The 21,244-nt window shown below is 29.4% G+C and overlaps 2 long non-coding RNA genes across 3 annotated transcripts; one reads left to right on the top strand and one right to left on the bottom strand.

Annotated features, from left to right (window-relative positions):
• Positions 1 to 661: 661 nt before the first annotated feature.
• Positions 662 to 1,981, bottom strand: LOC125591204. Of its 2 annotated transcripts, XR_007327173.1 has the most exons (3): positions 1,546 to 1,965; positions 1,354 to 1,419; positions 662 to 919 (listed from the first exon to the last, which is right to left on the bottom strand). It is a non-coding gene; the product is annotated as an uncharacterized LOC125591204 (long non-coding RNA). The 2 variants fall into 2 exon arrangements; XR_007327174.1 differs by having other exon boundaries at positions 1,354 to 1,981.
• A 627-nt stretch (positions 1,982 to 2,608) lies between these two features.
• On the top strand, positions 2,609 to 5,409 carry LOC106413860. The gene is made up of 2 exons (XR_001282690.3): positions 2,609 to 4,608; positions 4,722 to 5,409. It is a non-coding gene; the product is annotated as an uncharacterized LOC106413860 (long non-coding RNA).
• The last annotated feature ends 15,835 nt before the right edge of the window (positions 5,410 to 21,244 follow it).

Here is a 21,244-nt window from a genome sequence, read left to right on the forward strand (position 1 = left end):
ACTCTTTAAATTGAATACGGTCTATCGTTAGTAAATACGTTTAGAATTTATTAGATATGTTTTACTATAAATTTAGAAGTTATTAATATTGTGGAAACTTGCATTATGATTTAACAATAAATTAAATGATAATATTGCATGGACGTTTTTTTATAGAATCCATGCTCGTATGTAATAAAGAGCTTATGCTGCAAATGCGTGTAATTATCTTGCTAAATATATTTTTTACATTGGTGTATTAATACTTTGAAATAAAACCGTTTACAAAGGGAATCATTCAAAATTTTCAAATATCAGAATGTTCATTTATTCAAATAGATAAGTAGAAATAATATATAATAATATGTTTGTGCTATTGTATGAAAAAAAGAAGTTAAGAGCACTATTTATCGTGAAAGCAAATTATTATTCCTTTTTTTTTTTTTTTGCTAAAACAATATTGATATGTTAAATGCTCAGTATATGCATATCAAATTAATAAATTCAATTTTGCATTTGCATTCACTATATATACATTTTACGTTCACTAATATACTATAAACCTATTGGTTCATCTAGGATCTTTATATATAGAGATTGTATTTTCAATATTAGTATGCCTTGTTATTAAGAGAAGACATGAAATGTATGTGCATATTAATTAAGCTGAATAATGTTTAAGTTATCGTAGAATATCTATATATATAAAAGATAACCTTTTAATTACACTTGAAATGTGGATGTTTTTGTTTAACAGAGATGAAATAGCTGCTAAGATTCGTGCTAATGAGTTGGTGGGAAGGAGGAAAAAGTTCTTGCGCCATAATCTCATTTCCTCTCCACATCAAATCTGATCCTTGATGCTCCGGGATTTTTTTCTCTCGGGTCATTCCATAGTTAGCTTGCAAAGAGAAACAGAGCAAGTTTTGCAAATACAGCCCTGAGAAAACCAACAAAACCAATGTGAGAAACATAGCAAGTTTTACAAAGAGAAATGACCAACAATGGAACTTCCTGCCATATAAATTCATGCTCATCTGTACACAAACCCTAAATTTCAGGATCAAAGTTTTTCTTAAGATTAATCTATGCCTTCCATACATATGTGTAACATTAAAATTGGCTGAAGTGTAAGAATCAAAAATTGGAACTTAAAACAACTCTTCCTAAAACAATGACCAAAGCTTTCATGTCAAATCCAATCACCAAGTACATAAAGCATCAACACTTTCCACTGCTTTGTTAACTTCGTATACTCAAAGAAAACAAATGAAAAACCACCCGAATCACCAGTACTACGACAAACCACACGCATCAAAGAAGAGAAACAGTAACTGACAATTACAAAGACATGAGACCATAGTTTCCACTAACCTTCAATCTCTGAGAATAAAAAATCCACGACCTTTCCAGGCTTTGCCAATAGAGGATAAAGATCATCTGCACAACACATAACAAAACCCTAAAACTCTCAGAAGAAGATAACCGTGACCAGTATTACAATGGCCGACTTTCAAATCGTCGAGTAGGAAAGAGGAGCTTGGCAATTGAGAGTTATGTCCTGACCTCAATTGTGGGAGAAACGTGTTCAAATCGGAAAGAAAAGGTTGTGAGTTAGCAATTTCTCAGAAAATAAGTGGATTTCCCTGTTTGAATAGATTGGTAGGATGATTTTGAGAGTAGAGATGTTAACCTTTTTATATCGAATCTCCACCGCCTTTCAAGAGAGAACCTCACACTGATTGTAAATCGTGGATGATGGATTTAATAAAGACTTTAAGATGATGCATCTGTAACCGGTAGATTGATGGATCCATAGTAAGAAGATGAAGCAACTCGATCGAAACCCTTGACTGGGTTAAGATATCGCGCAACGGCGGAGAAAAAAAACGGGATTTTGCAACTCGATCGAACCTGGTAGATTGCTGGACATCGTATCTCGACTGAAATCCTAGACTGGGGCACGATATCACAGCAGCTGAGGAAAAAAAACAAAGAATGCAAAAAGACGTGTTTCGGATGACCTGATCTTTATACATGGGCTTTAGAAAGCAAAACAATGACAACAATTAGAAACAAAAGCCCAAACTAAAAAAATCTGACAAATAAATGAAACGATGTGCTTCATACGTGGCGCAACAGGAACTCACTAATTGTTGCGCTGGCATCCTTGTTGGCATACTTGGGAGAGAAACAAAGCCTCTTTTATATATAAAGATTTGAAAGGTTAAAGCCATATTAGTTGTCGGTACAATTTTCTTTGAAAGTTAGTTGGACCTAAGTTTAGATGCTCCAAATTAAATAATAAAGGTTTGTGAAAATATGTAAATATTGTGTATGTACACACACACATGTACATGTCTCAAGTTAAAAAAAATTACCAACAACATATGCATACAGGACTTTTGCTGCTAGTTTGCTTATTAAAATAACCTTAACTGTCACCTGAAACTAAAAACATGACTTAGCTCGATTTCGTGACAGAAGAAAAACTATTTAAATTTATTGTTGTATAAATGTATAATAACCATTTTCAACCTATCTCTATTTTTATTTCTAAATTTATTTCTAAAGTAAAAAAAATTATTGCAAAGATAGCGCAACTCAATTTTTTTTGTCAGCTATCCATTTAAACTAGATCAAGTGTTGGTCAAATGAGCCGATTCTTCGAAGAGCACCTCTGTCTATCCGTATCTAATCTATGCGTGAGAAAATATAACCTCTCGTTCTTGCTTTTCTTGTGATATATTGACACTTTGTATATATGTTTTCCAATTCTTTTTCAAATATTTATCAAGTATTTCTAGTTTTTTTGAGTTATTACAGGTCCGGAGTACGTTGAAAAGCTTTTGGAGGGACTTATGTAGAAAAGCGTGAAACTTGGAGAATTCCTGGCGGAGCATCCGATCTTATGCGGACCAGCCGATCTCAATTGGAGCAGTCGCTCTGACGAATGAGATTTTTAAGGAAACTTCTAAGATGTTTCGGGATTTACCCTACTAATTCCATCTTTCCCTCTGAGCCGCCAACGACTCTCATATATATTCTTTTTCTCTTTTCTTCTATTTTCTAAGCTAGTTTTGCTTGAGTAACGAGAGTCTAGAAATTTTTCATAGCTGTGATTTGCTACTTGCTATCTTGTAATGGAGAAGGTCATCTCTCTCGATTTAGAAAATAATTCCATGAACCCTAATTCTTAGTTATTTGCAATTGTATTCCATGTTTTATTCAATCTCGATCTCTGCGTTTTCTTGTGTTATGGATGAGTAGTCGGCTTGCTTAGTCTAGGGTGTTAGGGTGTTAGATATGTGAGCTAAACATAAATAAGTTGATAAATCGAATGTCTTCATTCATGATTACACCTTAATGTTGTATTGAAATGATCAAGTTAATGTATGAATTAGGCTTAATTTATTCATCAAAAGTTTAATAGGTTGCTAGAGATAACATGAATGAGTTTTCCATCCTTAACAAGCGAAAGTAGATGTCAGGGTGTATTGTGAACAAATCGGACTTGATCTATAATGTTTTTCATCGCATCTCAGTCTAAACGACAGTTTAGGTACTGAGATCGATCGACAAAAGGTGAAGCTCCACGAGAGTGGGCTGATCTATTCGCGTGCGAGTTTTAGACTCGTCTTTTAATTGAACTTGAATAAATGTTTAGCTCACAACTGTTTGACACCCGATTAAACTACTCTAGGTTAGCACCCTTAATAATCTGAAAACTCAATCAAATCATGTTACTTGCTTGTCACGCTTTCCTTTTAGTTTAAATCATTTATTGTTTTAATTTGATATTGAACCTATAAAGATAAGTGTAAACGGTCCTCTGGAATTGAATCTAAAATATTACAACTACCATTGTTAATTTGACAATAGACAAAGACTCAATTTTAGTGTATCATATCGCTAACGAATCCGCCCGACCATTCATACTCTGAGGAATATGAATTAGGTTCACATTCTCGAAGTCTTCATGTAGTCTCTTGAACAACTCAATTTTCGATGCGAATGATGGCCAGTCCATCTAGTTCGTAGTCATGTCTAATAGATCTGAGTAATTTGTCTCTGGATCGAGGTTATTTTCATGTCTCTCATGCATGAAGCTGCCACTGACACTGCTATTATCAATTTATGAAGCATCAATTTGACATGTAGAGATTCAAAATATCTAAATGAGAACTGTTTCAACCTTTATAGTACGAGGATCCTCATGATCCTTGTTTGCTTTCTCGTTTTTGTCATTTTTATAATAGTCGTTATTTGAGAAAAAAATATTTATATAACAAAATTTTGTATTTTAGAGAAAATCTTATTATATAAAAGAGTGTTTTGCTCTCTCCTGGTGATGCTACATCAGATTCCAGATCAGAAAGTCAAGTTCTATGAGTTTGACACGTGTTCCAAATGAGGAAAACTCATCGTTCTCGGTTTCTCTGTAACCTCTATCAACTCTTATCGCCGCCAGAATTTTTTATCTATTCACCTCACCGGCGTTACAAAATCTCAATGAAACCAAACGACGTCTTACTCACGCATTAACCAATCCTCCCCACTCCTACCACGATTTCTCCTTGAATGCATCTCCCATTAATTATTTCTTCTGAATCTCCCACTATAAAAAAGGTATGTTCTATACCCTCAAGTTCATCAATTCAAGCTTCTCAATCTTAAGCTCTCCAAAAAATCTGGTGAGTTTAACGTGATGGTGTTGACGAGTTGCTTCGTGTTATTGCCAGTTTTGAGACCTGATAAGAAATCGTAATGGTAAGCCAGAGCTGCCCCCATCCACACACGAGCATCTATGACCTCTCCGCTCATCACGGCGACGTCCGTCAATTCGGTGCAGTGCTGCAGTGATTATTCTTTGTGAGCAGTACAAAACAGATTTGATTTTCCACTGGCCGGATTTCCGACGGAGATCTCCGAGGGATCCGACCCGTGTGAAGAGAAGCAGTGGTCTGAGAAACGTGTGGCGTTACATGCGAGGCGGATCTGAGTGACAAGAGGAGGTGAGGGAGTATCCAGATGAGGTTGGTGCGGTGTGTTGTGACGGTTGTGGGAGGATTTGGACACAGGGGATTAAAGAATGAGGGTTATGAGTAGGAGTATAATGAAGGATACATCGATGATGATGAGGATGAACTTGGAAGTAGAAATATTTTTCCGTCGAATTTTCACGGCAGAGGAAATAAATGAAGTTGAGGAAGAGGCGGAGAGAGGTACTTGGCAAAAGTGGAGTTTCGATTAATCCATTGGAAGGAGAGAGATATTTGTGTTGTATGCTTATTTTTAACGGCGGAAAAAAGGTTTCCAAATTAAAATTAGGGTGATGAATTTTGCTTTTCACCGATAAATTATTTGTTTCAATGGGGTAAATTGAAAAAGACTATAATTGTTTTTCTTTTGTTAACCACTCATTCATTCTTTAGAATCCATTAAGTGTACATATTGGTAGAAAGCTCAAAAGAAGCTAGGCCAAAAGCAAAATCAAATTTTCATAGGATAATGAAACACACGTCTAAGTCTGTAACTTAATGAAACCAGTCTCCATGAAATTTAAATATTCTAAAATTATTTATACATTTTAAAACTGAAACCAACTAAAATTTTAAATTATAACTAAATATTGAACCACAACTTTACTAACAAATATTATAATTAATAAATTTAATTAGACTCATTTATAAATATTTTCAATATTTTCGAAGTTTAATATTATTCAAAAAAACAATAATAGAAAAGATAATAAAACCATTACCTATATGCTTATAACATTAGTTAAATTTAATTTTAATGATTTAAATATAATAAAAATTAGTTTGAAATAAATATAAAATTTTATTTCATATCTTTTATGATTTACATACATATGAATAAATTAAAACGAATTTTAAAATTTAAATATTATTATATTAATCCAAAATATAATATCATTTATTTAAAAGAAATTATGAATATATTTATATCAATACATGTATAATGAAGTTTAAAAGTTCAATTTAAAATATAAAAACTCAATAAGACAATATTATTCAATCCAAGTGTATAGTAAATTAATGTTTTTAGAATCTATATATATTAATTAATTAATTTTTAATTATAATTAAAGTATCTAAAATTTTAAAAATGAATAGTTAATTGTTAGTATAAAATAAATCAATTGTATCTAATAAATTTAGTGTAAAAATCATATTTTCAAAATTAACCAGTGTCATTTATTTCTTAGTCTTAATTAGTTTAGTTAGTTTTCAAATTTATAACGTATACAAAACTCAAATAAGAATGTTTATAAATTGTAACAATTAATATTAGGTTTTAATGTTGTCTATCTAATTAGTATAATTTTAATTGTAATTAATCAGTTATTTATTTAATTAATCGTTTAAAATTAACTTCAAAAAAAATATAAAAGAATGAAGTATCACAATTTCAATAAACATACTTATATATAAAAAATCATTTTTTAATCATCATCCAAAAGTTAACTATATTTACTATGAAGACCAAAAAGGGGAAAAATATTAGAACAAAGTGAAAAAAAAAAAATTTCGTCAATATTTGAGTGGTGAAACAAATATATGATTTCTAAAAATTAAAATAGTTAAAATTGTACTCCTGCAGCCATGTCTGCATGCTACTTCTTCAATATGACCCTTGATTTTTTACGCTTTCATACAAATTTTACGTTACAATAATAATGCAGCTATGTTCTTCATTCAAGTTTTCCTTTTAGATCATTCTCCTCAGCGTTTACCTTAAGTTTTTGTTTTACGTAACAATACAAATTATCTTAAAGAACAAGTAATCAATCAGACCACTGAACAAAGGGAACATTTTTTTAACAAAATAATTTATATAACAAAAGGATCACACCTAAACAAACTTATTAATCCAATGCTGCATATGGCCCTAGGTGATACATACTATCAATAAACATTCTGAACTCGGCCCAACACAACAGATATGATACGAATCGCACACATTTTTAAAACAAATATTACCAAAGTATTGAGACACTCCTTAACTCAATTATACACTAACTAACTGGTCCTTCAACCGCAATCCATTATAGTTATCTCATATTCAGGATGATTATATTTCCTTCAAACTTACATCAAGAATTTCTTATATTTGGCGCGAGAGAAATAAAAGAAGACATACACAGAGAAGTCGACCAGTAAATCAGCTTGCAAGATTGATTGAGAAAACCATTAGGCAACTGATTATATCTACTCGGTATCATGAGAAGAAAGGGCTTGAGGGTCTACTACAATGTTGGTTTAGTGCCCACATTGGACAAAGATAGGAGTTTGTTAACTTGCAAGTTTTGCTTATAGGTTTTATTTGTAAATAACTTTTTTTTTTATGATCAATAAATTTAACATTCCATTAAAAAATCAAGAATTTTACTTACTTTTATATCCCATCAAATACTGTAACATTGAAATCAATTGTGGAAATTAAAATTATGTAACAAACAAAGCATTCACGATACAATTCATAAGGAAATGACAAAAATATGTAGAGAGTATTGACGCTACTATGACATTATGTGTCAAAAATGCATAGGCCATGCCAACATCTGAATAGAAAGGGGATATGCAGAGAGTATTAGAGAGTTAAGTGTCTAATAAATATATATTTTTCTCTCTTAGTTGATTATTTTTGTTTGTGATCTTTAAATCTGTATGTTAGTTCTCGATTGTTCAGTGATACTCTAGAAGATCCACTTATGATTGAATCTTACACAAGTTTTAGCAATAGGAATTTCAGTTGGAGTTGTAACCCATACAACATCTCATTTAGCATGTGATTTCTTCGGTTGCGTGTAAGCTAATAGTGAAATATATTGAAGTACATAATATCTCTTATATATTATTTGAAAATCATTACAACTTCTTTTTGTAGCCACATGTCATCACTAAAATGATTCTTAGAATCATTAGAGAAATATGTTGGTCCATCTAATTATATAATAAGCTTTTTATTAAACTAACAATAAATTCATCATTAATGTACTTTATTATTTCCTTAAATAAAATTTACGAAATTGCCTAATGTGGCTTAAGTATATATGGCAATTAATGATTTTGAATAATAAAGCTTTGATAAAAAATAGTGTATCTTCTATCATATTTGTTTTATTTTAAACTATTAAATAAATTAAACAACCACAATAACCATAGAATAAAAAATAGATTTTTATGTATATGTTATATTTTGAATTTTTACAAACGGTTATAAATTACTAAAACTGTTAAAGTCTCACATTTAAATTTTATGATCCATGGTTTAAAATTTTTGTTATGACAAAATACAAATGATTACAAAAATTATATCTCTTATATATTATTTGAAAAGCATTACAACTTCTTTTTGTAGCCACATGTCATCACTAAAATGATTCTTAGAATCATTAGAGAAATATGTTGGTCCATCTAATTATATAATAAGCTTTTTATTAAACTAACAATAAATTCATCATTAATGTACTTTATTATTTCCTTAAATAAAATTTACGAAATTGCCTAATGTGGCTTAAGTATATATGGCAATTAATGATTTTGAATAATAAAGCTTTGATAAAAAATAGTGTATCTTCTATCATATTTGTTTTATTTTAAACTATTAAATAAATTAAACAACCACAATAACCATAGAATAAAAAATAGATTTTTATGTATATGTTATATTTTGAATTTTTACAAACGGTTATAAATTACTAAAACTGTTAAAGTCTCACATTCAAATTTTATGATCCATGGTTTAAAATTTTTGTTATGACAAAATACAAATGATTACAAAAATTATATAAGTAAAAAGTCTAATTTAATTAATTATTAAGATTAATATATATATCATTTTAAATTAAAATATAAACCATATAAAATACAATATTTTATTTTCAAAATTTGCTTTGAACAATTTTTTTGATAAAAGTTTTGAACGATCATTGACAACTTTTTTTTTAAATTATAAATTAGTAAAACTATTAATCCCACAATGAAAATTTTGTTATCAGTAATTTAAATTTTTTTTTATAAAATATACAAATGATCAAAAAAACTATATGAGTAGAAATCATCATTTAATAGACATTAATATTAAAAATATACTAAAATATATTATCTATGTTAATATATTATCTATGTTAGTATCATTTAAATTTAATTACATATCCTATCAAATATAAAAAAAATATTTTTTGATTAATAAAATTGATTTATATGTTCGCACTAATTTAATTATATATTTAATAGTTACTGACTTTTAATTATTTAATATATATTTATTATTTTATAATATGTAAAACTATTTAATACATAAAATATTTTTTATATATAATATTGATTTCGCGTAAAGCGCGGATCTTAACCTAGTAGTTATATAAATCACAAGTAAATCATATTCTGCGCCACATCCTAGAATATAAATATATATCGGTGATGGTGTCATACACATACATGAGAATTAATAAGATCCAGCTTATTTAAGTAGGGTCCATGATGAGATGCCAATTCAATGAGGAAGAGAAATTTATTTAACCACCGTCCTAAAAACAAATCATATCCAATGATGTTAACCTTTACAAATATTATTTGTTTAGAGGTTATATAAATATCTTTTCGTTAAAGTTAAATCATTATTTTATAAATGCTACCATCTACATAGTTTATTTTAGGATTTTCAATGTTAAAACTTTCCGACTAAATTTATTTTAGGTAAAAATTCTCAAACTAAATATTTAACGAAAAAAACCTCCAGTCTAATTTTATCTAATGAATTAAATCTTATCAGATCATAATTACCATTAATACCGGTAAATTTTTAGTTTGGGAATTTCTATATTAAGTAAAAATAATTGATGAGTTTTACCTTTAAAAATAAAAATAAAATAAAAAATAATAAAAAAAGTTCAAAATTTTATAATATTATCTAAAAAATAGCAACTTAAATTTTCAAAATTAGCAACTTAAATTTTCAAAATTAGCATTTTAATGTTTTTGTAAATACATGAGTTTGATGTGTTTTTAACATCAACATTATATATGTATAAATTAAAAATGTAAAAATTCAGAAAATATAATAAAAATTATATCTTATCTAATAAAAATGTAATATAATTTTTATTATATTTTCTGGGGTTTTACATTTTTAATTTATACATATATAATGTTGATGTTAAAAGCACATCAAACTCATATATTTACAAAAAAAATTAAAAATCCTAGTTTTGAAAATTTAAGTTACTAATTTTTAGATAATATTATAAAATTTTGAATTTATTGATTTTTTTTATTTTTAAAGGTAAAAACCCCTCAACTATGTTTACTTAATGTATAAACCTGTAAACTAAATATATACTAGTAGTAATGGTAATTATGAAATGATAGGATTTAATTCATTAAATAAAATTAGTTTGAGAATTTTGTCGTTAAATACTTAGTTTAGAGGTTTTTACCCAAAACAGATGCGATGAAGTTTAGTTTAGGAAGAAAAAGTTTTTGGATGCGATGAAGAGATGGGGGTTGGATCCGAAGGAGAAAACCATATTTCTGATGGTTGATGTGGAGGAGAACGTGGTGAAGTCGAGCAGGAATATAGGAATGCTGAGGAAGTTAACGCAGAGGAGTTTGAATCTGTTTGATGTTTTGAATTCCAATAAGATGGTGCTCTTACTCTTTCGGCGGTGGAGTTTTTGAATGCTAGGTACGGTGTTGAAGCATTGGTTACAGGGGATGAAGATGAGAATGTCAGGAAACTTACAACCTAATGTTTGCGGAGATAGTGGGAAGAATGTTATGTTAGAAGTATAAAGCATGCATGATTTTGTCGAGGTGTAGCAAAAAAAGTTCCATTCTTTAAGACTTTACTTAAGATAAATAGGAAGTTTACAGATGAATGCTTTCAAGGTGGGGTTGTTCAAGTTACAATTTTTGCTTTGTCTTAGTTTGATACAACTAAATTCAAAATTTATTTAATAATTTTTTATAATTATTACTTCGTCCTATAAATTTACATGATCTACTTTATATTGTTAAGGTTTGTTTATTAGCTTAGCCCTTTTATTTTTGAAAAACATACATTGTCCATACTTTTACAAAGTATATTTATTTGTTTAGTCACATTATTTTGGAAAAACATACACTGGTTATATTTTTACAAAATTTATGATTCCATAATATGTTAAACATAGCATGAACACATAAACAAGTGGTATAATCATATGTTAACCAATATTAATAGTTTAAATTATGTAACTAGTGTAAAATGTAAACCAGTTGACGCAACTGGTATAACTGGTCCAACTATATATCAAATCATACTGGTTATACTGGTATAACTGGTACATCTATGTTTTATTTATCATACAAGTGATATTGGTATAACTAGTAAAAATATTCATTTTCTGAAATTTATATATTTCATTGGATATTACATATGAAAAAAAACAATCAAATGACCATTTTGGTAAATATTTAGATAGATTCCTTATTATTTTAATATTTTCTGGGTTTTTTTTTTGCAGTTTTTACACCATCACATAAGTTTGCATGATCTACCTTATACTTTTAAGGTTTGTTAACTTCTTTGTACACATAATTTTTGAAAAACATACATGAAATGTATTTTAACAAAATTGATGATTTCATTTTATTGGGGCAAAGACATATACACATAAAGAAGTGGTACAACTGAAGTAAGTTTAAATCTTATGTGGTACAACTAGTTTTTTCGATTTCACTGCTAAAGTACAACTATGTACAAACCAGTACAACTAAAAAACTAGTACAATTATGCGCAAACCGGTACAACTCAAATATACTAGTACAACTATGTTATTTCATTTTGTATTGTGCATCATGTTTTAAACGTATATCATGTTTTATACATTATGGTTTAATATTAAATCAAGTAGTTGTACTAGTTGTAACTTTCCTAAATATTTTTATGTAAATTTTTTTTGACAATTATTATACCATCACATAAGTTTACATAATTTACCGTATACTTTAACTGTTTGTTTACTTGATTAACCATGTTATTTGAAAAATAAAATATAATCTAACTTTCAGAAATCGTTAGTTTAAGTTAATGTCAATGTTACGATGCCGTTTTGTGATATATTGTGTTTTCTGACAGATTGTATATAAGTTTTCTAAATTCTTTTCAAATTTTTATCGAGTCTTTCAAGTATTTTTCGAGTCATTTTCAAGTTTGGAGTAGGTTGAATGACTCTTGGAGAGATGCATGCAGAGAAGAGTGAAACTTGGAGATTTCTAATCCAGAGCAGCCGTTATTATTTTACAACTCAAAAAAACTAGTACAACTATATTGTTATTTTATTTAGTATTGCTTTAAATGTGCATCATGTTTTAAATTAATGTTAGTGTAATGAATGTTTTTAAAAGTTTAATATGATGCTAATATAAGTTAAATCATGAAATTGCTAAAGTAGTGAGTTATAGAAGATGGTACAACTGGTAATCTAATAAAACTAAACATATAACTCATATACAAGATATGTAATAGTGGTTTAATTGGTACAACTTAATATCATCATATAATTTGCAAAACATAAGAAAAAAAATTATTTGAAATCAAATACAAAAATACAACTAACATTGGTATGTCATTTTTAATATCAAAACATTGGTACTACTACCATATATAAACCAGGTACACAAGTTGGACTACTATTGTCATAGTACAAACCCCAAACATGAAGCCTATACATCACTTTCAAACCCGCGAGGGCTTCTACATCATCTTTGCATTATACTCTTTTAAATCTTCCTATACTGAAACTTTTCAGGCTTCACACTACAATTTGTACAACTAGTACAACCAATTAAACAAATCATTATCTTAATAAATATTATGTAAAACAAAATATTCATGTATTTTGACTCATGCATGCTAGGAAAGATTAGAATAACATGTCTCGTTTTTTATACATAATTCTCTTTTCTCGCATTATTCATACGCTGAACAAAAAACAAAATATAACCATATTAGTTGCAGAGTTGTACTGGTTATACGCGTTTCAGTTTTACTAATTATACATGTTATACTCCTTCTAGCTGTATTAATTATAGGGTATTACAAATCATATCTTAACCTAATATAACTTTTTATGGCTTTACAACTACCTTTCTTCGGCTTCATGAGCAAAAAGAATGAAGATGGATTTTTTTCCTAAATAATACAACTAGTAAAAAAAAATCATTATGTAAATTAAATATTATAGAAAATAAACTATTAAGATACTTTAACACATCTAGGTGGGAGGATTATACCAATTTTTTCATTGGTTCTGCATCATCATCTTCTATAACATCATTAATAAGCTGAAAACAAAAACCAAATATCACTATATTAATTTCAAAGTTATACTAGTTATACGCATTCTAGTTGTACTAGTTATACTAGTTATACTCAACCTAGTTATACTAGATGAATTGGTTTGAGTTGTACTAGTACAAATACTCTGTGTTCTTCTTTGACGCGAATTTTTTACAATAAAGATGAAATTCGATTTAGATAAGAGGAAATTGATTAAGGATGATAATAGGTTGATCGATTTGGGATAAGAACAAGAAAATAAGAATATAAATCTAAGCTAAAAACAAGAACAACAAAATTGGATTGTGAGAGGTGAAAGAGATTGTGTTTTGATTTGGGGATGTAGGGTTCCAAATGGGTCAGTTTATGGGTCAGAAAATGGATTGAATTTTGGGTAGGATAATAATGGCATGGGCCGTAAATAAGTCAATGTCTTCTGGCTTTTCAGTTATTTTCTTTTGTTTTATATTTAAATTTTAATGTAAAATAAATAGAAATGTGGGTGGGTCATTCTAGATTTTTTTTTTTAACCCTTGTGATGCATTCGGCGATTTGATCCAGGAAATGTGGTCATTGTGATTTTTATGGTTGAAATAATATTTGGGATAAAAAAACATACTAGGAAGAACATATCCTACTATATAAAAGCTACTAATTTTGAGGCTTCTTAGGAGTGCCACATAGGACAAAATATTCTCCACCAATCAAACTGCCACGTCATCGCGAATGTTTAGATGATGGGTCTCGAACCATCCAAACCCATCAAAATAATCAGCCTATTGTATAACTTATAGCTTCTTTTTCTTTAGTCTACTTACCTTAGACGTCTCCAGCGACTCCAAATCTGTTCGTCTACCCAACTTCACCGGTGTAACTCCTACGACTACAACAATGGCACTTCAATGCTCCATTATAACTCATGAAGTGAAGACTCTTTGTACCTCTCCACATCCTTCCTTTCAATCTCTTGCCCAGTTCCTTAAATTTGTTTTGTCACAAAAAGTTAGTGCATGAGATACTTTTTGAAATTCAAATAATACTAGGTGTTTTTCTGCACCATGTGCAAAGATAAATTTTTTAAAAGTTAAATTATATTTAAAATGAAATTTATTAATATTATATATTTTATTATTTTTGACTAATATATTTAATATAAAGTTAACTATTTTTGAGACTATAATGTTTGCTATTGTGATCAACACCTTTTTACAGTACATCTGTTTGTATCTTCTCTTATTAGTCATCTTCCTGTTCTTTTTTTCTTTTTGGTAAAATGATTAAAAAAAAGACTGAAGCTAAAATTAATCTTTTTGTTCTTGATCATTCACGTTATCTTCAAAGTTAATAACATGGCCAACGTAAATGATCAAAGTTGAGATTTCAGCTTTTTTGATTTTTACTATTCTAATGTTTCAATATAATTTGAATATTCTCTTTGTTTTATAATATAATGGTTTAAAAGTATTTTTTGTTTCACTATATAAATTGTTTTTATATTTCAATGTAACTTTATATTTATTAGATATTGTGTAGCCAATTAAACTATGTAAATTACTATATTAAATAACAGTTTTCTAAAGTAATAACTTTTAAATATTACATATTTTAACTAAAATTGATTACATTTTGAAACAGATAGAGTAATGTATAAACTAACTCTATATAGATATGAGGACAAAATTGTAAAGTGGTCTCATCTTGAATTTCTCTCATTCTGAGCATTCCTAATTGGAAGGAAATAATCAACATCTAATTTTATGTTACTCTCAATATATTAGAAATAGTCAAACCGTAAACCAATTAAGGATGATGTAAGAAGGACATAAAGATGTATTTCCAGTTATCACAAATATAGAATCAATTGACAACAACTTAATTATGTCCAGCGTAGGACAACATAGAAGAGTTTCCATACCTTCTAATATTATAATATCTCACTGTATTATTGGTTAAATCAGTTTTCTCTAGCACAAATACTCACTCCATTCTTAGAGTTTAAGCTTTTCTATCTGATGATATTAGTAGTTTGATCCCAAAAAAAAAAAGAAACGGTCGAATTGTACATTATAATTGGAGAAAGAAAACAAACAAAAATCAACCAAAGACTTTTAAGGTATATGAAACAAAAAAATAGAAATATCAATTCTCTGCATTTAAAGAATAATGCAATAATATTGTAAAAATACAAAATAAAACAAAAAAAATACACAGAAAGAAAGATTTAGTAAAATAAAATCATAATATAATTTCCATAATTGATAGTGCTCAGCTACACTAAAAAGTCTAAATTTACAACATACACAGTTTTATTTACATCTTGAAACTTATTATCTAATTAAAATGATTCTAAAAAAAGTGCCACCACGAAGAGTTAAAAATAAACTAAAAAATATAATACATAACGTTAAAAATACATTATCACTGATCACTAAAAAATCATGTTAGTAGTAATAAAAATGAAATGACAACACATTTATTAAAACCATATAACGACACGCAATAAGGTGTTATTAAATATACAAATTACAAATTAAATATGCTCAACGCAAACACACATAAAAATGAGACATCATATTTGGATATATTTAAATAATTTTAAATATATTATATTCTTGATAATTTTAAAATTACTTAAAAAGAAACTAAATTATTAAAAAAGTAATATACAAATAAAACTAAAGCAATATTTTGTAACGTTAAAATAATAAATGAATAAAAAAATAGTATGTTAATAAGATAGATTTTAGATTTTAAAGACTTCTAATTCATGTAATATTACAAAATTCAAAATATGTTTATTACAATTAATATTTTATATTAGATATATTAAAATAATATTCTAGATCGATATTCAATTATCAGTTTTCAACTATTATACGTAAAAAAATATTATTAATACCGTTTTTTTAAAGGAGGTTTAATATTTTAATTAGATTATTGGAGTACTTTTTCTTTTCGTAAATTTATTCGAGATGAGATTCCGATCTTTTAAACTAAGATAATTTGTGTTGTATTCATAATTATATATTTTTTACATAACTCTAAAATCTTGGACTTGATTCTTCATATTTTATTAGTTAATTGTGTTACATATAATATAAATATTTACTTCAAACGAAAAATAAAAAAAAATCAAATTTAAAAATTAGTTATATATAATTTAATATAGAAAAATTTACATACAAATAAAAATGATAAATGTAACAAATTTAAATATATTATCCGCGCGTAGCGCGACGAAAGGATCTAGTATTATTAAATAGGAATTGTTGTTTAGTTTCTATTAGGACGATTGAAACATTTTTTCAATTAAATTACGTGGACAACAGAAAAATATTTCTATTGCTAATCAAGCTTGGATAATGCATAAAAGAAAATTTGCTTTTAGGGCGTTCGGATGTGTTAGTGCGTTTGCAAGTTCTTTGTAAACGTGGCTTTGATACTTTGATTGTCAATGACACATCTTTTAAATTGGGTTCGTTCTGAAGTAAAAATAAATTTGAGTTAGTTTAGTTCTTTCTTGGACTCGGCCCATATTAATATTTTAATGCTCGTTCGACAAATACAGAAATAAATGCCCATTTAGCCCGTTTGAACTAGTTATTAGATCATTCGTTAGTAGAAAAATATTGAATTTTATTGGGTAACAAATTATCAATTTACAGTTTTTTTTTTTCCATCAAAGAGTTTTCATTGAATTTAATTGGCATTAACACCATCATAGCTCTTACAAAAGCCAAGCCGAAGAACACTCAGGCTGGTGTAATAACCAAAATAAAACATAGCCATATAGAACAGAGCATCCAAGAACAGAAGTTTCTATCTTTTTTCCTTGTGCTCTTTAACAACTCTGGCTCATCTTCAACCTCTCTCAAAAGGCCGTCTACCGTCTCAGCAACAATCAGAGGGATCGACTTTCATTCACAAAGAGCTCAAACAACCAAGGTGGATGCCCTTTGGCCACATATGAATTTATCAAACCATACTTGATGACACTTTGAGCAATGAAAAAAGCCCCTCTATTTGCTTCTCGGGTAACTACCTTCGTCTTCCAGTTCACTATCCCCTCCAATTCCTTCTCCATTAACGTACATTGGTAGGAGAAAGATGGCCACGCTTGAGGTCGTTGCAAAGCACCAAACAAGTCACCAAATTCTCCCGCAAAGATGAATCAATTTACAGTTTAAGCTTATATAATTGTTAATGTAGTAAATATAGATATGATTATAAATTATAGTATAATGTATTGAATGTATATGCATAAAAAAGAAGACCAGAAAAACATGAAGAATGATTGAGATTATTAGAGGACATGGTTAAAAAACAGTAAAAAAGTTACAACATGCGTCTAATCAATAGACCTTTGAATGTTTCTTATAGTATAAAAAATTATACCAAGTCTTTTCTCAGTGACCTCAAGACGTGAAACAAAGTGCAAAAGAAAAACAACAAAATATTTAATGATCTGGAATCTAAGGAGCAGAAGGAGAAATTAATGAGACAAGGTGACAGAGTATACGAACAAAGAGGCATTAAATGCTAATTTGTACTCACTCTTTTACTTTTGCCCTTATTACAATGCTACCCTCCCCTATATATACTCATGCTACAACTTAATTACTAAAGTATTAGTATTTTTTTGTTAAATTTTGCAATAACCGTGATTATTTATCTATTTTATTAAAAAAAAACTCATGACTTAATTCATGTGTGATTTTTTAATTTGGACCAATCCTTAGAAAATTGTTAAAATTATTTTTTGTATAAATATTTAAATTATTTGAATCATTCTAAGACAAACAAATCAAATAATTATTCCTATATTTACTCTAAAATTATATATGAATAAAATCTTTTTATATCTTTTTATTTACAATATATATATATATATATATATCATTTTTTATTAAAACAAACCTTTTAAATATTTAAGTAATTTCGTGTTTGTTTAACATAAATGTATATTCATTTTTCACTTAAACAAAACTTTTAAATATTTAGTTAATGTCGTGTTTATTTTAAAATTAAATTTATACTTCATTTTAACTAAAATGAACTTTTAAAATATCTAACTAATTTTCTAATTATAAGTAAACACATGTACAATTTTGTATTAATATACGATATGAATTTAGTATAATATTTTTCAATACATTTTTGATCTTTCACAAGTAAAAATTTTCAATTTAAAATTTTGTATCACATGATTTAAAATATGAAAAATTTAAAATAAATAAATTAAATTGTTGCATGTGAACTATAAAATTTTTGTGTTTTAAAATATTATATTAAACAATTAGTAATATAGTAAATATTATAATTAATCATGTAAAACAAATAATTATGTCTGTAAAAATAAAATAATCATCCGCACGGTTGTGCGGGTCAAGATCTAGTTTACATAATTATATTATACATTCAACTGAAAGTTTTTAACAAAATAAAAACAATGCTACTAATCAAGCGCAAGTGTTATAATTATATGATGTCGAATACTATAATCTCTTATACTCCCTCTGTTTTTTATTGTAAGTAGTTTAAGTAAAATTTGCTTTTTTTCAAAATATAAGGAGTTTTCATAATTCAAAGTAACTTTTATTTTTATTGGGTATAATGTGATCAATCAAATAATATATACTTATATATGATTGGTTTAACTACACCTAATTTATGTATTAAATGCTATTTTTGGAAAAATTAATACTCCTTCCGTTCCATAATATAAGTAGTTTTGGCTAAAAGCGCGAAGATTAAGAAAATTATTATGTTTTAAAAAGTATTTTATAATAAATAGGTTAGATATAATTTAACCAATAAAAAATAAGTCTATTTAATTTGATTGGTCACACTGTATTCAATAAATTTAAAAGTTACATAGAACTACGAAAACTACTTACATTTTGAAACAAAAACATTTCTCTAAAACTACCTACAATATGAAACTGAGGGAGTAACTTTCTTAATATTTGTGTATTCACCTAAAACTACCTACATAAAAAAACAGATGGAGTATATGTTTGGAAAATCGTTTATGATGTGGATAGATATATAGCAATTTATGCGAATGTGATAACTAAGTACTGGAAAAGGGTTCAAACACTGATGATTTTGCTACAATTTATGATAAAAGTGCAACAAGTTTTGAAAGAAGAGAAAAAAATTGTGAACAACAACAAAAACAAACAAAGGGAACTTCTCTCTCTACCTTATCTCCTCCCTAGCCACAAAAAAAAAAATCGTCGTTTGCCTCCGGCCTGTGGCGTTAGACGCCGCGCCGGCGATCCCTTCTTCCCACAACTCTGTCTTCCTTTTGCTTCTCTTCCTTGGATCTATCTTTGTCGTCGATATGTTTGAGCTTCTGGGGGACGTCGCTCGCCGGAACCCTAGATCTACCTCAAGGGGATCTAGATCCGGTGGTAGGTGGTGAACGCCTGGAACTACAACAAGGCGGCGAGGTCTTTCGAGGAGTGGAGTCGGCGTTTTAGGGTACGGCGGTGGTGGATCTCGCCTTGCAGATTTGTCTGTTTTCGTGGAGGTGAAGGCGCGTGTTGGTTTGTGTCGAGCTCTCTCCTCCTGTTCTTCAATTGGTATGGCATTTGGCGAGATTCTCGTTGTGGAGTGGAGTATCTAGCTTTCGTGGTGTCAGGGCTTGGTGTCTCGTCCTAGGTCCGGGTTGTGCTTCTGCTCAGGGGAGGCGCTGACGGACCACCGGCGCGTACACTGGGATGCTTGCTGGTCGTGTGGCCAGGGTCTCCTTGTGGGGTTTACGTGTGTGTTTTAAGAGGCTCACCTTCATCTGTCGTCTTTCGCAGAGTCAGATGCGCCTCCGATGACTCTCTCCGCTTGCTTGTCTGCCTCACTTTCAAACATGTGTGGTTGCTCTTTCCATTTCGCAAATGGTTGTGTGCTTTTGGTGCCGCCTCAACGGCTATTTCTTCGTTTCACCAGCGAGGCGTAGCTCTGAAGCGCAAGAAGACCGAGCTAGGTTCTCTAGTTTCGGGTCAAGGCGTCGGTCAGGACCTTCCGTTGATTCAGATTGTTCCTAGTTCGACGGGGTGACTTGATTAGAGCATATAGCCATCACAGTGCTCATATTGCTCCTTGGTGATCTTTGCAGGCTTTTCTCTTTCTTATTGCAGGTACTGAAACGCGGTGTTTGGATTGCCTTCATCTCAGCCCGCTTTGTCCGGAGGTTCTGTGCTGCCTACACTGTTCGCGGTTCATGGTGTGCTCACTCCTCCTCAGTCCATGGTGTAGTAAGTTCTGGTGGCGTCTGTTAAGGTTTGCTATCTCTTACTTTCATCTGTTCGAGTCAAGAGCTTAAATGATCAGTTAAGTACGAGTTTGAGGAGGTTAACATGATCTAGCTACTCCGGCGATGTTACGAGAAGTCCGGCATCCGAGGCAACGAGGTAAACCCCACCTTCTTGCGGTCAACATCAATGGTTGAGAACATGGATTGTATTTTCGAAGATCTCCGGAACAGATTAACGGATGGCGTCGGTTAAGTGGGCGAGCGAAGCTATTCTTGTAATGGTTGATTTAGAAATATGAATCAAGCTTGTACTTAAACTGAATTCCGGTTTCACCGGTTGATTAATAATAGTATATATTTAAAAAAAAGGCTTTGAAAGAAGAAAGAAAGGTTTTCTTAAAAAAAAAAGTTTTGAAAGAAGGCTAGTGTTTCATAAAGGGGACAACTTGCATGCATGTGTAAGTGTAAGAAGTTCAATAAATGATTGATTAACATACTGAGATGTTTTTGGTACCGATTCAAATTGCTGAACCGTTCAAGTAATCCCCAAAAGAACATACTCAATACTTTCGTGTGAGGACTTTCTTGCAAATTCCGCATGAATTCAACACGAATAAAAACACTTTGGCCGAAGTTGAGATGAGCAAGTTACTTTAG

The sequence above is a fragment of the Brassica napus genome, chromosome C8 (assembly GCF_020379485.1).
Source record: "Brassica napus cultivar Da-Ae chromosome C8, Da-Ae, whole genome shotgun sequence".
Classification (NCBI taxonomy): domain Eukaryota; kingdom Viridiplantae; phylum Streptophyta; class Magnoliopsida; order Brassicales; family Brassicaceae; genus Brassica; species Brassica napus.